At 42.1% G+C, this 21840-nt stretch overlaps 1 non-coding gene across 1 annotated transcript; it reads left to right on the top strand.

Annotated features, from left to right (window-relative positions):
• The first annotated feature begins 20915 nt into the window (after window positions 1-20915).
• Window positions 20916-20990, top strand: Trnap-cgg. The gene has a single exon. It is a non-coding gene; the product is annotated as a tRNA-Pro (tRNA).
• Window positions 20991-21840: the final 850 nt, after the last annotated feature.

The raw sequence follows: 21840 nt of genomic DNA, 5'->3' as shown, positions 1-21840 counted from the left end.
ATCGAAAATTCCGCGCAATTTTGTTGCGGAGTTGCAGGATTGTATTTTTCAAATATTGCAAAATATATGCAGCACTTATATGATTTGGACATTACCATATTGTGCAAAGCAACACACACACACACACACACACACACACACACACACACACACACACACACACACACACACACACACACACCAAAAAGTATTTGCTACATGTGAAGTTGACACAAAGATCGCAGTTTTACAAATACAACAGTGCCAGGGATATTCACTTAGAAATTTTGTGCATCTTTGAAGGCAATGTAGCTTACCTGGTTTACATTCATCCAGTATTTGAGAATGAGAAGGACTTAACGATTTACAGCAAACTTAACACCTGGTTTGAAACTACTATTCGCAACACATTTTACAGGCAGTATCCACGTATGGCACTGGACGTCCTTACAAAATTTTATCATTGTACGGCACGAAGTTCAGAAGATAAGACGTTGCATACAAGGGAGTGGGTGTTTACTGCTGACTTGCCAGCTGAAAAATACTGTAGGATAGGTATTCCCAAGCAATCATATAGCTCTCATTTAAATTGGTTGGGATCAGTTGGTTAAGGTCCAGTTTCATTAATGAGACGACATACGCAATACTGAATGGAGAGGTGATGGAAGAACCCCTAATCACGTTGTACAAAACAATGGCAATACCGTTTGCGTGGCGGGGATACTTCGACAATATCAGCTGGAAATGAACGAAGAGTACAAGCTGCAGAAATGAAACTTTTTCGGAGGACCAGATGAGTACAGAGTATTTTACTCGGTAAGGAATACAAGAATTAGACAAGGACTAATATTTAAAATCATAAATGAACAGTTGAGGAAGTACAGAAATAAATGGAGGGATCTTGTCAAAAACGAATGAAAATAGGATACTTCAAATTAACACTCGAACAAAGAAGAAGAAGATGACGTTGCAGAGTTCTGGTCTCGTCAACGATATAAAGTCACATTATAATCTCTATTTCTTAAAAAAAAAAAAAAATTCTGAAATTCACGAATGGTATAGAGCCCTTCAGTTTCTCTAAGTCTGCCAAAAATATCTGTCCCTAATTTCAGTTAAGTCAGGAGCTACGTTAATGTTTTGGAAACGGGTGAATTTTTTTTTTCTTTTGTCTGAAAAGTTTCAATTATCTCATCTCTAAAACTACTGAACTTTCTGGAATAGTTCTTATTTCATTGTTTACTAAAATACCTCACTCAGACACTTATCGCTCCAAAGTTGCCTGTCGTATTTGGTATGATATGATTAAGGTTGGGAAAGTAGCGGTATTTTTTGCAATTTTGTCAATACTTAGCTTTTATCCAGTATGGAGTTCATAGTCTCTTACATAAGTAACGTAAATATTATGATATTTACGTGTGGTTTAGATCCCTGTAGTGCCTCACCTGTCCTCTTCTTTGTCCACTCCATCTCAAGTAGGAAGTCACGCAAAACTAGACGTTAACGATATACGACTTTCTCAATGCAACGGCTCACTGAGAAATCGCTAGCACAATGCTTTGCGCAGTGGAAATGATAAAACAGGGAGAGCCGACAATTAGGATCCCATTGGTGAATTCCTGATGGGAGCATACCAACTGTCCAGTGCCAACTGTAGTGATTGGCGTGAGGGTAGCGAAGGGAAGGAGGTGACTTACAGTCATAGCTCTGGAACTCCTGGAAAAATTTCTACCAAACTTGGTACACATATGGCTTGATTTCTAGGAAGGAACGCTTTTTGGGGGATTAGATAACACTTAGCTCTGCTAGGAGTGAATGTAGTGTGTGTGTGGGGAGGGGGGGGGGGGGTGGTGAGACGCATAAAAATAAAAAACGACTAATATTAGTGTCGAATCCGTAGTTTCCCCTGTTGCTAGATTCGTTGGTTATTGTCGCAGTGGTATTTCAACATTAGAGTTGGAGTGGAAAGAAAGTGACTTACAAGTAAACTAATTTTTTTCGCACTGTAGACACATTTCATTTCTTTTTTCTGCGTAACATATGACTCTGTACGTGTTCATTCCTCACTGCAAAAAAGGAGTTATGATAATAACACAATGCCTACTGTATAATGTGGTGTAGCGAAACTTTTTGGCTTGTAATGTTCTGATGTGCACTTAGTTTGCAGAGACATGCATGGGATTCCTTCTTGACAGCTTGTAAGAAATAATTATCCTGATTTTGAAGGTCATCAACTAGAAACATACAAAAACAATTCACTGTGTAATAGCAGACGTACGGCGCTCAAACGCGTGAAGTCGAATAGATAACGAGGCCTGCTATGCCTTTTAAATCAACAATTAACTCAAGCTTTGTGTAGAGGCGCAATGCTTTGATTCGCAATGCAGATTCCGAAACAATAATTACAGATGGGATTCTGCTCCACATTACTTCAAAGACTTTGAAACAGACAAGTTACATGTGAATTCTGGTTGGTTCCAGCTGGTAAAGGTTCTTGGAAATGAATGTGCGCATCAGACGCCCTCTGACCTTAGAAAGTCGGTAAACTAGTGAATATCGGCCGTTTACCGAAGGATCAAAGTTACACCACATCCACAGAGAGAGTAAGTGAAGCGGTTAGTACACATGGGTGCAGGATAAAATTACTGTCTGTTCTCTCTCCCTCTGAGTGAGACTTTAATGAGTTATGGAAATAACTTCTACTTATTTCCTCGAACTTCTACAGCTGCATAAGCTCTCTGCTAACCGCAGCACGGAGCGTGTGGCGGAGGTTACATACCTTGTCAGTCCAAAAAGTTTCCAGTCTGGATTAATAAAAAAATAAAGAAAAGTTTAGATGGTGGTTTCAATGCTTCGGGTGTTCTACATACATCTACATCTACATTTATACTCCGCAAGCCAACCAATGGTGTGTGGCGGAGGGCACTTTACGTGCCACTGTCATTACCTCCCTTTCCTGTTCCAGTCGCGTACAATGCAGAAAACTGTCAGAGAAATTCTTCTTTGAGAAGTGCAACTCGCACGTCACATTGGCTAGAATGTCGGTTATATCGTCAAAACGTCAACCCTTCACGTGAGTCTTTGTCGTAGGTTCGTATCGATAACACAAAGTATAGTCGCCTGGGGTGATTTTTTCCAGCAAAGAATTATTCGTGGTTGGCATTTCAATCAAGTCGCGGCGTGGATCCGCCCGTCCTTTTTTGTGTTCAGGAGCGAAGGTTTGCGGGACAAACTGTAGAATGTCTTTAATGCTTGTTTAAAAGATGTTGCTCCATTGCGATTTCCAACGCAACAACGGTGACACACTACGGCCGCTACTTAACGCTGCCTGCGTACAACTGACTGGTCGAATGCACACCTGTTGTTTACAGTTGTCAGTTTAAGCCGCCACCGTAGTTAGTGGGCTAGCGTCGCTTATTCGCCAGGAATAAAATCATTCACAGAATTTTCTGGACGGACGATGTAGTGTACCATTTTCATTTCCCATCCATCCAATTCCATTCACCCCATTCACAGCTGTTAAAGATAGCGCCAAATAACGTAACCACCCCCCACTCCCCTCCCTACTCCCCCAGTAGCGCTGGGGGAGTCTATCCCTTTGTTCCGAAGGGGTTGCCACATCCATTGCCTGTCACCTGCAGACTTGCGCACTTCGAGTATTCTCGTTAATACCTCTCTACTGCATACCAAGGCACCGCTGTCTTTACACACCGTAGTTCCAGGGACATTTCTTCACTATCAATTACGACAACTATATGCAATGACATTAAATTCAAGAGAAGGGAGAAAAAATCTCATTAACATGTCTACTGGATAGGGTTACAGGTTCAAATGGCTCTGAGCATTATGGGACTTAACTGCTCAGGTCATCAGTCCCCTAGAACTTAGAACTACTTAAACGTAGCTAACCCAAGGACATCACACACATCCATGCCTGAGGCAGGATTCGAACCTACTTTCCAAAATATACTGTGCACTGTGCACACTCTGTGAGGAAAGAAAGGTTATTTTTATCCCTCTGTGCAGGCATGAACTTCTCCAATATTAGCATTGTGAATGTTACATGTGATGTATTTTGGAGGAAGTAATTTGCTTTTTGTTTTATTTTGGAACTTGGCCTTTCGGAAATCTGCAAGAAAAAATTAAACCGAATACTGTTATTGTTATATTATTATTATTATTATTATTATTATTATTTTCAATTATTCCCATTTAAGAGAGCGTTTGAACTTGAATTCCTTTATGATGATTGTTTATGTTTTTTCTGAGCCCAAATTTTCTTCATGTGTTCACTGTGTTGTTTCTTTCGCTCCGCTGTCCATTTGCATCCTGGTCTCTTCTGTGTTGTGGTGTCAAATTTATGTTTTTTGATGATGTTCCTGAATTCAGTTCTATTTTATGCATCGTTTACTGTTGTGTGTGCTTGTCTGAGGTCCTCTTCAACTTCTTTTATCCGTTTTGTTTCTCCCCTGCCTGAGTTGATGACTTTAAGAATTCGCTTTGAAATTCTGTTTTCATTCATCCTGTGGATATGTCCGTAGAACTGCATTCTTCTTTTCCTTATTGTATCCGTAATCTTGTCTGTGTATTTATATAATTCTGATGTTGGTCTCTTCTTCCAGATTCCTTGCTCTTGTATCGGGCCAAAAATTTTCCTGAGAATTTTCCTTTCTTGTTTCTCTATTTCTTTGATTTTAGTTTGCCCACCTATTTGTGTTGTTTCAGATGCATACAGTGCCTCCGGAAGTACGACAGTGTTGTAGTGCCTCAATTTTGCGTTAATGGATATGGACTTTTTGTTATAATAGTTCCACGTGAGTTTATATGCATTCTGTAGTTTTTTTATTCTTTCCTCATTGGCCTTTAGGTTGATCCCTGATGGCTGGATGATTTGTCCCAGGTACTTAAAATGTGGCACTTGTACGATTTTCCCATGGGTTGTCACAATAGGCAATTTGTCTTGTGGCACTCTTTCTATGTACTGGGTTTTCCCATATGAGATTTGCAGGCCAGTTCTTTGTGCAATTTCGTGTAACTTCTCTATGGCGTTAGTGGCTTCTTTTCTATTATTTGTGAGGATTCCAAGGTCATCCGCAAAAGCTAAACACTTCACATTGAATCTATTATCTTTTCTAATGCCAATTTGGATTCCTTTGACTTCTTTTTCCCATGTCCTGATAATTTTTTCAAGAATGATATTAAAGGGTAATGGTGAAAGTCCGTCACCCTGTCGCACTCCAGTTTGGATTTCAAATGGTTCAGAGATATCCCCCATAAATTTGACCTTGGAGACTGTGTCAGTTAATGTTTCCCGAATGATTGCTCTTGTCTTTTTGTCAATGCTGAATTCTTCCAGCGTCTTGCAGAGCGCTACTCTGTCTATTGAGTCGTAGGCCTTTTTAAAATCTACAAAAGTAACCACTGTGTTTCGGGTGTTTCTCATCTGGAGAATCATTTTCAGATTCCAGATCTGCTCTATGCATGATCGTCCCTTGCGAAAACCAGCCTGGTATTCGCCTATTTGTGGGTCAGCTTGTTCTTCTAATCTATTCATGAGAACTTTTGATAGGATTTTATATGTGACCGGTACGAGTGAGATACCCCTGTAATTATTTGGTTCCGTTTTGTCCCCTTTTTTGTGGAGTGGATGGATGAGTGCGCATTTCCATTCAGAAGGGATCTGTTCTGTTTCCCAAATGTTTAATATGATTTTGTGAATTTTTCCTGTTAACCTTTCATCATTTAGTTTCCGTAGTTCTGCGCTAATTCCATCTTCTCCTGGGGCTCTATTGTTTTTCAGTGTCTTGATAATTTCTACTATTTCGTTGATGGTTGGCGGTTTAGCGTCAGGATTTGGTGTAGACGTCTCGTAGTGAATATCCTCTCTGTAGGTCTTTCGCAGTTGAGAAGTTTGTTGAAATAGTCTGCGAGGATTTGGCAGTTATTCTTCGTGTTAGTTTCTAGTGAACCATCCGGTTTCTCGAAACAAAGATTGGGTGGCTGGTATCCTGAAATATGTTATTTAAACGTCTTATAAAAATTCCTGGTGTTGTTGTTCTTAAAATCGTGTTCTACCTCATCTAGTCGCCGTTTGTCATAATTTCTTTTTACCCTCCGAATAGTTTTTGATGTTTGTTTACGGATTACTAGAAATTGTTGCCATTTTTTCTGATGTTTTGTGACTATTGAAGTTTTTCCAGGCATTGGTCCTTTCTTCTATTGCTTGGTCACATATTATATTCCACCACCTGTGTTTTCTCCTTCTCGGGGGTTGACCCAATTTCATCGTGGATTTGAGGACGTCCACAAGTTCTGTCCAGTTTGTGGTGTTTGTCTGACTAATTTCCTGTAAGATGTTTTCCTTGTTGAGTTTTATGTATTCGGGGTCTGGTCGCAGCACTTTGTTTAGTTGTGGCTTTTTTCTGTTGGGTTGTAATCTGGTCTTTATCTGTAGGAGATGGTGGTCTGAGTCAAAAAATCCTCTTCTCGTTTTCGCATTCAGAATTTCTGCTGTGTTACTCTTGGAGATGGCCGCATGGTCTATCTGGAATTCACCCAACATTGTGTTGGGCGACTTCCAAGTATACAGTTTCTTGTTGGGTTTTTTGAATTGTGTTGACATAATTACGAGGCCGAAATTTTCGCAAAAGCTTATCAATCTTTCCCCATTCTTGTTAGTTCTCTTGTGAGCTGTATGGATTCCGGTGATTTTCTTGTATTTTTTCTCTTTACCTAATTGTGCCTAAAGTCGCCTAACAAGATTATTACATGGTGTTTGGCAATTTTGTTTGTCGTCTCTTCAAGGTCATTCCAGAAGTCATCCACTTTCTGCCGGTTCTTCTTGTTATAGATATTTGTGGGTGCGTGTGCGTTGATCAAGGTATATGCTTTGTTGGCCGATTTGACGGAGAGCGTTGATATACGTTCTGAGGCAGACTGGAAGTCAATGACAGAGTCGCTGATAGATTTGTGGACTGCAAATGCTTCAAACAGTTTGAGTCCTTTCTCATTAGTTTTAACTGCTGGTTTTCCTTTGTAGATCCTGTAGTTGTCTGTATCAAAATGGTTTTCGTCCGTAAATCGTGTTTCCTGGATTGCAAGGATTTTGATCTGGAATTTTTGCAGCACGTCTGTAAGTTGTTTGATCTTGCCCAGTTTGAAAAGAGTATTAGTATTAAGTGTCCGATGAAGTGTCTTTGTTTTGTGTGTAATAATTTGGACGTCGTCTGGTTCTCAACCTTAGGCGTAACATGATGCTCCTGGTCCCCTGGAATCCGATGACCAGGTAAAGCCAGCCTTGCGACTGGTGCCCGGGGTAGTGGATTCATTCCCTGTGTTATCATGTTTGGTTTTCAAGTTGAAAACTAACTTTGTGGTGGTCCTTCCGAGGAAAGACCACGAGGAATACGACTTGATTGTTGAGATCAAGAAGGTTGCTGCAGCCGCACCATCTAGGCGAACAGACGCTGACCCCTAACCGCTGGATACCAGGCAGACGTTAGTGGATTTCGGTTGATAGTTTTGGTCCACCCCGGGTATTTTATTTCCCCGGTAGCCTCCATATCTGGAGAGCATTCCCCTATCCGCCACCTGGGGAGGCGCCCGATGGGAGACTATCAACTCCACACGGGTATTGTTTTATTATTATTATTATTATTATTATTATTATTATCAGTAGAGCATATGCTAAATGTCCTATGGGAAGAATTCTTTCTTGCGGTTCTGCCATAATGCTGAAGTATTTGGTATTATACGAGTGATTCAACCAAATTTCCTTTTATGTTTCAGGTAAGTTAACGACTTTTTTGGGCCTGCCTATACCGCAAATGCAACTAAAGGAGCTGATCGTCAAGGACCCAGCAATGATCTGCTGTCTGTTGTACGAATGGATCATTACGCCGAAAATGTATGTAATAAAAATAATTGTTTTCCCTCTTGACGAATAGAATTAAGATATAACTACTAACCTCCAGCTCTAACTCAATAATTCGCAGCCGTTCACAGGCATGCGAACAACACGAGATAACAGCCAGTATCTCCAGCAATGTTTGGCAACTAACTAGACTTTAAATTGAAAAAAAAAAGAATGTAGCTTGATACTTTTAAAATGACGGAAGATAAACAGCACTTGGTTAACATGCAGGTAGATAACTCTCAGGTTTTTAGTACTGATCAGGTAACTCAAATAATAACGATCCAACACGACTGTTGCTGCCGACTGCTTTATTTTACGTTTGGGGTAAGCCAATGTGCACCGTTGGTAATGCCTGAAGTTCAATACGTTCATAACTAACTCAGACGAAAATCTATTTTCACATCTGCAATTTGTGTCGAATGGAAGAGGTAACCTTCAGACATTTTCTGGTAATAATGGACACTAGTTACCGATCTTTTGCCGAAATGCTATAAATTCTTTATCGAAAATCATGGCGTATCGTTGTCAGCTGCTACGAAAATATTCCTTATTACCATCATCAGGATCCTGGTGCCTGACCTGACTTTCGACAAATACCTGCAAACTGTTGGGCACCAGTTACTGGGAAATAACAGTTGTGTTTTATCGAACTCTGTTCTTCGCGTGCTATCTTTGTGGAATCCAAGTAATTGCACATTGGCTCCGATTTCACAGTACGAAAACATTCTTTCATACACTTAAAATCGTGTTAGTACAAAACCCACGCATTTCCATGTCGATAATTCAAAACTGGAAAATAAGATGACACAGTTTGTAATTGGTGGTAAGAGATCATTACTATGACTCAATGAACAGCAAAAGTATAAACAAAAGCATAAAAATTGCCTGGAGTGCTCTACTTGTAAAACGAAGCTTCCAGTGTGTCCGGAACTGACGTTTTTCAGTTCGTATGCATTTCCTGTCTTGGGTTATTGGAGTGAGCCATAGGCTTTATTATAAACATTAAAAGCTAGTTGTTGCACAGCGTAAAATCGAGAGATGCATGATGGAACTTACTAGAAGAGACCAGAGATCAAGAAAAGAATAAGGGAACATGTTGCAGTCCAACATGTTATTTATATATGCGTTCATTTAATGTGGCGAGGTTAGGACATTTAGAACCTGTCTTATATGCAACGAATCATTTTTAGCGTGTTAGCACTACAACATGAATAGTAATTTATAATAATAATAATAATAATAATAATAACAGTAATAGTATCAATAGTAATAATATTTAAGTATTCTTTTGGTACTTCCTGGGGGAACAATTCCATATCTAAGGTTGAATAACAAGTACACCGTTCTTGCTGTGCAAATTTTTGTTTACTTCAAACTAGTTTCCGGCTTATTGTGCTGTCTTCAGGAAGCAACTGGCAAGTGTCAGTTATTTGCTTAAAATGGCCCAGTAAGTCGAAAACTGGTTTGAAATAAATAAAAATCAGTAGAATAAAAATAGCATACTTGATATTCAACCTTGTTGTTGTTATGATCTTCAATTCGAAGACTGTTTTGATGCAGCTCTCCATGCTACTCTATCCCGTGCAAGCCTCTTCATCTCCGAACAACTACTGCAACAAATATCTTTCAGGACCTCCGTACGTTATTCATCTATTGGTCTCCCTACACGATTTTTGCCCCTACACGTCCCTCCAATACTAAAATAGTACTCCCTCGATGTCTCAGAATGTGTGCAACTGATCCTTCATCTTGTCTCCCCACTTGTATTCAGTACTTCCTCATTAGTGACGTGATCGATCCATCTAACTCACAGCAGCCTTCTCTATCACCACATTTCTAAAGTTTCTATTCTCTTTTCATCTAAACCGTTTATCGTCCGTCTTACGCATCCATAGAAGCCTACACTCCATACAAATACCTTCGGAAAATACTTCCTAACACTTTATATGTGATGATAACAAATTTCTCTTCTTCAGAAATGCTTTTCTTGCCATTGACAGTCTACATTTTATATCCTCTCTTCTTCGGTCATCGTTAGTTATTTTGCTGCCCAAATAGAAAATTCATGTACTACTTTAAGAAGCCGAGGTCGGCTTCTTCCAGTTTATCTTTCTTCTGCAAGTAATTGGTGTTAATATTTTGCAACCATGACTTATTAAACTGATAGATCGGTAATTTTCACACCTGCCAACCACTACTTTCTTTGGAATTGGTTTTACTACATTCTTTTTGAAACCAGAGGCTATTTCGCCTGTCTCATACATGTTGCAAACCAGATGGGAGAGTTGTCGCGGTATCATATTTCCCATCTCATCTTTATCTAAGTCCATTCCCTTTCTATAATATTGAAGTTCATCTGCCTCGTACGGACGCTCTATATATTTCTTCCACCTTTCAGCTTTCCCTTCTTTGTTTAGGACTGGTTTACCATCTGAGCTCATGATATTCACACAGCTACTTACCTTTTCCGCAAAGGCCTCTTTAATTTTCCTGTAGGCAGTATATACCATTACCCTAGTGAAATATGATTGTAAATCCTTACATTTGTCGTGTAGCCACCCCTGCTTAGCAATCTTACACTTCCTGTTAAACTCGTTTTTAAAACGTTGTATTCACTTTCCTCTGCTTCGTTCGCTGCATTTCTAATTTTTTTTCTTTTATCAGTTGTATCCAATATCTCGCGTGTTATCCAAGGATTTCTACTAGACCTTGTCGTTTTACCTATTTCATGCTCTCCTATCTTCACTAAGTCGTCTCTGAAAGCTGCACGTTCGTCTTCTGCTGTACTCCTTCCCCTATTCTAGTCAGTCGCAACTTCTTAATTTCCCAACTTATTCCAGTTTCTTCAGTTTTAATCCACAGAGTTCCGAAAATATTGACTCACCCCTCTGATATGTCAGATTTATTGTATGTCATTATAATAGGGATCAACTTCAGAGACTAAGTTGTATCGGAAATTGTACAAAAACTGAGTTTGTAACACTTTACAAAGTGTGACTGTGCCAAAGATATGTAACTGAAAACAAAATGGAGACTACTTCTGGCACTGTACACTGGACCTGTTTAAAGACTGAGGTAGAAAAGCTCCTACAGAATACAGAAATACAGACTACCGAGCTATTACAGTGTTAATAATAATGCAAACGCAGGAAAGATAGGTAGCAGTTATACAGTTCTGGTCACCATGCTATTCTGCTTAATTAATAACTACATCTTTAATAAATAGCTCTGAAATAAGATACTATTAAGCTGAGTGGAAATTTTTAGTCCAAAAAAATTTGCTGATTGCTCTTAAAGCCCACCAGAAGGTTACTAGAAAATAAAATTTTGCAATTCAGGTATTTCATTAACTTACATGTTTTCTCACTAAAATTACACATATTTGGATACGAAACTCGTAATAATAAGACTGTAATATTGGAAAGATTAAATTTTAAGACTGGAGCATTCAAAAATTCTTATAACAGGAACCATTTCACTGAATCATATAACTACTAAAGAAACAAATAATTCTTTAAAAACACGAAAATGATGGCTTCGAAGTAAGACATGTCAATATTAAAACAAATCACTATTGGTGGGGTCGAAACTTTGAGTATATGGTTTTTTTCAAATATTTCCTTTAGTAGACTGTTGTTAGACATACTATTTATCACGTAAACACAAGCCTCATTTGTATTATGAACAATAAAAATTGTACTATTTAAAGCTTTTGACAGATTTTGTGTGACATAAATAAATATCTTCGGCAATAAGCAGTGCATTTCAAATACCGGACTTAAGTGGTTGCAGTCAACACCTTTTTTTCAACTTCTTTTGCAGTGTACACATATGGGTACATTGTTACCTGTGGCTCTCGTTTTGCCATTTTGGGAAAATTTTACTTATATTTACAAACACTATCTAAGAGATCACATTGCCAGAGTGAGCACGGATATGTACTGATGAAGTCTTAAGAGAAGCCTTCATGCAGCAGTGGATGTCAAATGGCTGATTATAATCATTACAACACTGACCATGATCATAATTACCTAATAGATATTAGAGTTTAAGGCAGTAATGACAATAAAGATATTTAAAAATATAATTTATGGAAACTTTAATAATAAGTTGGTACTAAATTTTAATCTAATTCTTATTAATTTTTACGCCTCAGATAATTCCATTTTACTCTCGTGGGTGTAATTAGCTCCAGTTTGGAAACCACTGCCTTAACTTAAATGCAGTCGCTTATACTATTATCTTTGGTACCTTTAGATGTGTCCAGACTCAGAAAGAGGGCACTAGTAAACATTTCGGCCGTTAGAAAAAAGTTCTGCCTCGCGCGGACGCAAGACCTCAGTGTGAGCGCGAAGCGTGGAAGATATATATTACCAGGACGCCAGCAGGAGCCGGAGAGGGCATTTTTAGCGGGAGAGACGGCGAATGGGAGCGCGCAAGTTCGACGTGCGCTGATAAAGAGGCGCCCGCTGATTAAAAAACTCCATTACCGCTGAATTAGCGCTCTCGGCGAGCGGCGGCGGCAGCGGGGGGCGGTGGGGGTGGCGGGGGCGGTCGATCCGCTCGAGCCGCACACTCCACGTCAAGTGGCCGCCAGAATTTGCCTGCGTGTGCGTCACGAGAGCTTTTGTCAAAAAGAAGAAAGGCCCCCGCCCCGCCCCGCACAGTTACGCCTCGCTCGCGGCAGATTAAGCCGTCGCAGCCGCCAGTGGCAGATAAACGTCGCAGTGGAACGGGCGCGGTGTCTGTTCCCTCTTCCTACCATTAAGTGAAGCCATATCAACAACGCCGTCAAAGGTTTGCTTTCCTCTATCAGCGCTTAACTGGTACTGCAACGGAGTTACAAATTATCTCCGACTGCAAAGGCAACTAAAGAATAGTAATAATAATAATATAGGAATTTGTAGATTTTAAAAAGGCCTACGACTCAATAGACATCGTAGTGCTCTGCGACACGCTGGAAGAATTCAGCATTGACAGAAAGACAAGAGCAATCATTCGGCAAACATTAACTGACACAGTCTCCAAGGTCAAATTTATGGGGGATATCTCTGAACCATTTGAAATCCAAACTGGAGTGCGACAGGGTGACGGACTTTCACCATTACTCTTTAATATCATTCTTGAAAAAATTATCAGGACATGGGAAAAAGGAAGTCAAAGGAATCCAGATTGGCTTAGAAAATTCAATGTGAAGTGTTTAGCTTTTGCAGATGACCTTGCAATCCTCACAAATAATAGAAAAGAAGCCACTAACGCCATAGAGAAATTACACGAAATTACACAAAGAACTGGCCTGGAAATTTCGTATGAGAAAACCCAGTACATAGAAAGAGTGCCACAAGACAAATTGCCTATTGTGACAACCCATGGGAAAATCGTACAAGTACCACATTTTAAGTACCTGGGACAAATCATCCAGCCATCAGGGATCAACCTAAAGGCCAATGAGGAAAGAATAAAAAAACTACAGAAAGCATATAAACTCACGTGGAACTATTATAACAGAAAGTCCATATCCATTAACGCAAAATTGAGGCACTACAACACTGTCGTACTTCCGGAGGCACTGTATGCATCTGAAACAACACAAATAGGTGGGCAAACTAAAATCAAAGAAATAGAGAAACAAGAAAGGAAAATTCTCAGGAAAATTTTTGGCCCGATACAAGAGCAAGGAATCTGGAAGAAGAGACCAACATCAGAATTATATAAATACACAGACATGATTATGGATACAGTAAGGATACGAAGAATGCAGTTCTACGGACATATCCACAGGGTGAATGAAAACAGAATTTCAAAGCGAATTCTTAAAGTCATCAACTCAAAAAATGGTTCAAATGGCTCTGAGCACTATGGGACTCAACTTGTGAGGTCATTAGTCCCCTAGAACTTAGAACTAGTTAAACCTAACTAACCTAAGGACATCACACACATCCATGCCCGAGGCAGAATTAGAACCGGCGACCGTAGCGATCTCGCGGTCCCAGACTGCAGCGCCTAGAACCGCAAGGCCACTTCGGCCGGCTCATCAACTCAAGCAGGGGAAAAACAAAATGGATAAAAGAAGTTGAAGAAGACCTCAGACATACACACATAACAGTAAACGATGCAGAAAATAGAACTGAATTCAGGAACATCATCAAAAAACATAACTGAATTCAGGAACATCATCAAAAAACGTAAATTTGACACCACGACACAAAAGAGACCAGGATGCAAATTTACAGCGGAGCGAAAGAAACAACACAGTGAACACATGAAGAAAATATTGGCTCAGAAAAAAACATAAACAATCATGATAAGGGAATTCAAGTTCAAACGCTCTCTTTAAATGGGGATAATCGAAAATAATAATAATAATACAGGAATTCAGGTCCGCCAATTATATATGATCAGCGTATTTCAGTACTTTTGTGCCATCGACAATGTGTATGTTTATTCAGTACTGTAAAATGCAAACTATTTTAGTTGTTAGTTACAGAAGTGAATAAAAATATCCGAGGCCATTCTGGTTTCTGCCAGTAACGTATTCCTCCCCTGGCTGGTTTACGAGCGTTACGCAACACAAATCAGAAGCAATGACATTTCTGTGGAAAAACATTTAAATCGAAAATTGAGGGAAATGGCAAAATACTGGAGCAAGTATCCACATTTAACTGTGTTGGATTTGAAATACCCCAACAGTAGATTGCAGCATAGAAACAAAACTCGTGTGTTGAACAATTCACATGACTCTTAAATATAAAACCAGAAAAGAAAGTAAACGAGCTTTATAAAACCATCGCCTCGCGGGATTAGCCGAGCAGTCTTAGGCGCTGCAGTCGTGGACTGTGCGGCTGATCCTGGCGGAGGTTCGAGTCCTCCCTCGGTCATGGGTGTGTGTGTTTGTCCTTAGGATAATTTAGGTTAAGTAGTGTATAAGCTTAGGGACTGATAACCTTAGCAGTAAAGTCTCATAAGATTTCACACACATTTGAACATTTGATTTGATGTAAAACCATCACGGTTGCGGAGGTGTTTTATGAAAAAGAACGTGGGCACTCTCTGAGAAAACAAGGGTATAAATACAAAACAGTAGAAGTAAGCAAATTTTGTGTCGATCAGGACTTTGAAGATTGTGCATGTGGATTACAACTAGACAATGTAGTGCCGATATTAGCAAGTTGCTCAACCTGGTATCTATGTAGCACTTCAGAGAAAGAAATGTTAGTTGGGGATATTCTACAATGAGCCAAATGCTAAGGATAAATACAACATATTTCTTGATAATCTTATATCCCCTTTTGAACATTGTTGTCCAAAAAAAATTATTAAATGTAACATCAAACACTTTTCGAAGAAACCTTGGATTACTACAGGTATTAAAGTGCCTTCAGAAAGAAAAACGAAGCAGTATGAGACAGTAAGAATTAGTAAAGACCCAAAAGTAATTTTATCCTACAAAAATTATTGTAACATACTGAGCAAAGTTGTCAGAAAATCAAGAAATATGTATGTTAGGCAGGGTTTAGGAGCAGATAACCATAGAATTAGATGCATAGGTAAATAACAGCACGCTATAGCCTAAGTAAAACTCCTTATTCTTTTTTTTCTTTCTCTTGTTCGTCCTGTCTATCTTTGCTGGGCCGTCTCGATGCAGATTATATCGGCATGCCATTGGATGTCATCTCTCTATCTCGTCATAGGACGTCCGACACCTCTATTTGACTCTATCAGTCGCCACTGTACCAGTGTTTTGGTCCATTTGAAGTTGTTCCTGGATACGTGTCCTCCTCAAACGCATTTCAGTTTTGCTAGCTGCTCCATTATTCTCCTTATCTCTTAGTTCTTGATTGTGTCTCTCAGACTCATTCCAAGCACTGGTCCCTCTGTAGTCCTTTCACCGATCCGAAGCGCTGTTTGTTGCAGATGTCATTGTTTCTAGCACGTATCTTGTTACTGGCAGGATGCACGTGTTACAGACCTTCATTTTAAATGTGTAAGGATGGTCGGCTTACGAGAATGTAATCGTTCCCGAATGCCATCCAGGTGAGGCCAATTTGCCGGGTGTTATATGCTATCTCATTATCTTTCCCAAGTTAGATTTTGTGTCTCAGAGAAATGTATTCATTTAGTACACCCAGAGCATGGTTTTCAATGGAGACCGCGATATTGACAAGACTCGTGAGATTGGTTTTTTGGAGGTTAATTTTACTGCCTAAAGCTTGGGAATCAGCTTTGAGTTCTCGGAACATTATCGATAGTTTGTGACGCTGTTGAAGACGATGGTACTGTAATTGGGTTTTCTCTTTTGATGCTAGTCAATTGTCAGGATGAGCATTATTGCAAAGGGCATTTGATTCTAAAGCATTCTGTCAGGGTGAAAAACACTAAATAAATTACTTTTTCTCTCTTAACAACATGTGGGCATGGTGGGTTCTTCCTTGGCTCGGGTATGAGGTAGAATGAAACAGCATTTTTACGTAACTTTTATTGAAAGTGTTGTACAACTGTTTCCTTACTGGATGTTCTTGCTGGGAGAGCGGCAGCTGTGTCGTTTGCGAAGCCTCCTGCTGCGGCAGCGGCGGCGTCTGATTACGCGTGGCGGTGTGTATCTCGTGTCGCCGTCTCGCCCAGTTGACTGGAGGCGCACCTCGTGAGGTGGCCCGTTTAATTATTGAGAACGAAGTCGTGAATCGGATGGTGATACCTTGGACGTGGCTTCCCAGTGTTTCTCTTCTCTAAGCGGCCGCGTGTGACAGTGTTGTGCGTAGGCCAGCGGAGCGGTGCGGCGGGGAAAGGCCAGTGTCCCGGACTCGAACAACGGACTCCAGCTTGCCAGTCTTCGGCTGTCAGATCTTCATCAGCAGCTCACAGGTGACTGGTGATGTGTGGCAGTCTCCTTCCCGTCCTCACGAGTCACCCGGGTATGTAAAAATCAGTCTTCAAATACCTTCTAACTTCTGTCTTCTGGCGGCGAGGCTGCTGCTTGCTATTCCATTACAGCGGCGGACTTGGTGCTTCTGTGTACGATGTAGTCTCTTCCTGCATGACCGTCTTCAGCTCCGGAACTGAACTGAAAACTACTCTTCTCCTCGGGCCCACTGCGTCTCGCATATTTATTCACTTCAGTTCACTGGAGGTGAACGACTTCACGGTCATTGCCTCTTCTGTCACGTTGAAAAGCTTCTCGAAGAATCTTCTTAACGTCGGTCATTGGCTCTTGGAATGTAGGCGAGGACCTTTGATTACACGTGAGTCGGTCGGGCGATGCCCTGATGGCTGAATCGACAGCTCTTGGAGTGTAGGCGAGGGCCTTTGATCACATGTGACAACTGAGAAACACGTGAGCCGGTCGGGCGATGCCCTGTCGGCTGAATCGACAGCTACCGCTTATGTGGGCAGGGCGATGGCTTCTCCTCAAAGTGCTGACTCCATGGTCATTGGCTCTTCTGTCACTGCTGCTCTGCCCGCTGCTTGCCAGTGTGTACTTTTCTAAAGTAAACTAAGTTTTTCATTTATTTTCTAATTTCTACTTCACTTCACATTGATGTCACTAATTTATTTACCTATCTTAAGTACCACTCAACAGTACTATATGCAAAGCGAAGGTGGTTGAGACGTTTCCCATGTATGTTGATGCGTTTCTGTCCCCAGGATAGACACTTCAACGCATCCTTCAGAGCCAAGGCGAACAATTAGGGTGAGATGTTGTCTTCTCGTCTAACGCCTTTATTTGCACATTAGATTGGCATTCTCGTAAACGTAGCGGATTAGGACTCTTAGGCACACTGCATTACCTTGCGGTAGCCTCTCGGCCGGCTGTGTACGGCCTCTCTAGCGCAGGAATTCGGGCAGTCTTCCGCAGTGCCTGGAATTAAACCGCAGAGGACTGGTCGCGACAATTTGTCAAAGTCGATTGCGGCAGTGACGTTTTAAATGGGAAAAATGCAAATCGGCGGACGGCGGGCTCCGAGCGTGTTCGAGGGCGATCATTTTATTCCTCCCGCCGCCGCCGCCGCCGCCGCCGCCAACCGGGCTGTAATTTGGAGGAGAGCGCTGCGGCTGCCACGGAGAGTCGGCTGGCCTGTTATTATTAAGCGGCAAGTAGCGTCGAGTCGATGCGCTCCTCTACGAGGTGTTAAACGTCCTTCGCGTCAGAATTCCTGCCCATCAGCTCCCTGATTACCGAGCCGCGGCGCGTGAAAGCTTATTAGGAGTCCGCTCCGCAAATGACTTACTTACAGCACCCGTCACATATACTGGTTTCAATCGGTATCCTTCTTTTTATTGTTATTTTCTGTCAGTGAATTAAGTGGACGCTGTAAAACACGGCACGGTCGTCTAAATAAACGCCGCCCTTTTCACTTAGTTATTTTATTCAGCGCGCGCTAAAATATAGATTTTGTTCTTTTATACGATTAGTAACCAGTATTAGGAGGGGAGATCCAAACGTAATTGGAATCGCAAAGCTGCGCATCGTGCGCCTGGGGAACCAGTTTGCGCCACTAGGGAGTTACTTTAGGACTTATGCTGAGTCTGTGAAGTGGGATCACCCGACTACGACGAGTACGGTTAGTGTGGCATTTCACTGCGTGTTCCTAGTACGTTTGTGACATGAAGAAACGCCTGACTCTCACGAACAATGTGAAGTTCGTAGCTACGACTTGGGTGCAGTGGGTTTCGGGTAGGGGTTATGCGGACGTGGCGCTCAATTCGATATTTAATAACACTGAAGTTTTAATACACCACTGGCCATTAAAACCGCTACACCAACAAGAAATGCAGACGATATACGGGTATTCATTGGACAGACATATTATACTAGAGCTGACATGTGATGACATTTTCACGCAATTTGGGGGCATAGATCCTGAGAAATCCGTACCAGAACAATGACCTATGGCCGTAATAACGGCCTTGATACGCCTGGGCTTTGAGTCAAACCAACCTTGGATGGCGTGTACAGGTACAACTGCCTACGCAGCTTCAACACGATACCACAGTTCATCATGAGTAGTTACTGGCGTATTCAGACGAGCCAGTTCCTCGGCCACCATTGATCAGACGTTTTCAACTGGTCAGAGATCTGGAGAATGTGCTGGCCAGGGCAGCAGTCGAACATTTTCCGTGTCCAGAAAGGCCCGTACAGGACCTGCCACATGCGGTCGAGTATTATACTGCCGAAATGTAGGGCTTCGCACGGATCGAATGAAGAATAGAGCCACGGTTCGTAACACATCTGAAATGTAACTTCCACTGTTCAAAGTGCCGTCAATGCGAACAAGAGCTGACCGAGACGTGTAACCAATGGCACCACATAACATCACGCCTGGTGATACTCCAGTATGGCGATGACGAATACACGCTTCCAATGTACGTTCACCGCGATGTCGCCAAACACGGATGCGACCATCATGATGCTGTGAACAGAACCTGGATTCACCCGAAAAAATGACGCTTTGCCATTCGTGCACCCAGATTCATCGTTGAGAACTCCATCGCAAGCGCTCCTGTCTGTGATGCAGCGTCAAGGGTAACCGCAGCCATGGTCTCCGAGCTGATAGTCCGTGCTGCTGCAAACGTCGTCGAACTGTTCGTGCAGATGGTGGTTGTCTTGCAAACGTCCCCATCTGTTGACTCAGGGATCGAGACGTGGCTGCACGATCCGTTACAGCCAGGCGGATAAGATGCTTGTCATCTCGACTGCTAGTGATACGAGGCCGTTGGGATCCAGCACGGCGTTCCGTATTACCCCCCTGAACCCACCGATTCCATATTCTGCTAACAGTCATTGAAACTCGACCAACGCGAGCAGCAATGTCGCGATACGATAAACCGCAATCGCGATAGACTATAATCCGACCTTTATCAAAGTCGGAAACGTGATGGTACGCATTTCTCCTCCTTACACAAGGCATCACAACGACGTTTCACCAGGCAACGCCGGTCAACTGCTGTTTGTGTATGAGAAATCGGTTGGAAACGTTCCTCATGTCAACACGTAAGTGTCGCCACCGGCGCCAACCTTGTGTGAATGCTGTGAAAAGCTAATCATTTACATCTCACAGCATCTTCTTCCTGTCGGTTAAATTTCGCGTCTGTAGCACGTCATCTCCGTGATGTAGCAATTTCAATGGCCAGTACTGTATTTCTGGGTTTACAACCATCATAGTCGGTCACAAGAAGCTCTTCTTAGAACATTTGAGAAGGCAGCAGCGGCAAGATGACGTAATGTGGATGTGAGGTACCGAGGACGCCTGGTTTGTTCGGTACACCGGCCGCTGTGGCCGGAACCGCGCTACTGCTACGGGAATGGCTGTGTATGATGTCCTTAGGTTAGTTCTGCATGGTTCGCAGGAGAGCTTCTGTAAAGTTTGGAATGTAGGAGACGAGGTACTGGCAGAAGTAAAGCTGTGAGTACCGGACGTGAGTCGTGCTTCGGTAGCTCAGTTGGTAGAGCACTTGCCCGCGAAAGGCAAAGGTCCCGAGTTCGAGTCTCGGTCGGGCACACAGTTTTAATCTGCCAGGAAGTTTCATATCAGCGCACACTCCGCTGCAGAGTGAAAATCTCTTTCTGGAAACATCCCCCAGGCTGTGGCTAAGCCATGTCTCCGCAATATCCTTTCTTTCAGGAGTGCTAGTTCTGCATGGTTCGCAGGAGAGCTTCTGTAAAGTTTGGAATGTAGGAGACGAGGTACTGGCAGAAGTAAAGCTGTGAGTACCGGACGTGAGTCGTGCTTCGGTAGCTCACATGGTAGAGCACTTGCCCGCGAAAGGCAAAGGTCCCTAGTTCGAGTCTCGGTCGGGCACACAGTTTTAATCTGCCAGGAAGTTTCATATCAGCGCACACTCCGCTGCAGAGTGAAAATCTCATTCTGGAAACATCCCCCAGGCTGTGGCTAAGCCATGTCTCCGCAATATCCTTTCTTTCAGGAGTGCCAGTTCTGCATGGTTCGCAGGAGAGCTTCTGTAAAGTTTGGAATGTAGGAGACGAGGTACTGGCAGAAGTAAAGCTGTGAGTACCGGACGTGAGTCGTGCTTCGGTAGCTCAGTTGGTAGAGCACTTGCCCGCGGAAGGCAAAGGTCCCGAGTTCGAGTCTCGGTCGGGCACACAGTTTTAATCTGCCAGGAAGTTTCGTCCTTAGGTTAATTAGGTTTTAGTACTTCTAAGTCTAGGGGACTGATGACCTCAGATGTTAAGTCCCATAGTGCTCAGAGCCATTTGAGTCATTTTTTTGTTCGTACGGGTATCGTGAGAAAGACCGCGTAAATTATGGTCCTTCTCCGCAATTTTCTGCTGCTTTCTGAAGTTGCGCACCAAAACGATAATAACCTATTATTAATACCAGAAAAAATAGTTCAAATGGTTCTGAGCACTATGGGACCTAACTTCTGAGGTCATCAGTCCCCTAGAACTTAGAACTACTTAAACCTAAGTAACCTAAGGACATCACACAAACATCCATGCCCGTAGCGGTCGCGCGGTTCCAGACTGAAGACCCTGGAACCACTTGGCCACAACGGCCGGCCCAGAATAACTGTGTATTTATTTACATTTCATGTAAAAGCATCCATCAACAGCAGGCTATCGTTCCATTATTTCAAACTGTTAATTACCAGCAGAATAAAAAACAGTAACTAAATGAAAAGGCAGACGAAGCACTTCGGAAATCTTCGGATCGTGCCTATCTCGGATGGCGGGCGAAGTGGTTCGGCTGTAAGATCAGAGCTGGTTCGGCAGTCTCGGAGGACGGACCTGTTGTCTGCCGCGGACGGTTGTCAGTTAGGACATATTAGCAATCTCTGGTTTGTAAATGTGAGAGCTCGTTCGGCAGCCTCTAAGGACAGACATTCTGTCTGCCGCGGTCTGTGTCAGTTAAGACTTTATTAGCAATTTCTGGTTATATGGAAATGTAAGAAAGAACAATTTGAAAATAATTACGCTAGTACGCAGTTTATTG

This window comes from Schistocerca americana, chromosome 5 (genome assembly GCF_021461395.2).
Source record: "Schistocerca americana isolate TAMUIC-IGC-003095 chromosome 5, iqSchAmer2.1, whole genome shotgun sequence".
Classification (NCBI taxonomy): domain Eukaryota; kingdom Metazoa; phylum Arthropoda; class Insecta; order Orthoptera; family Acrididae; genus Schistocerca; species Schistocerca americana.
This window is presented reverse-complemented; position numbering and strand designations above follow the sequence as displayed.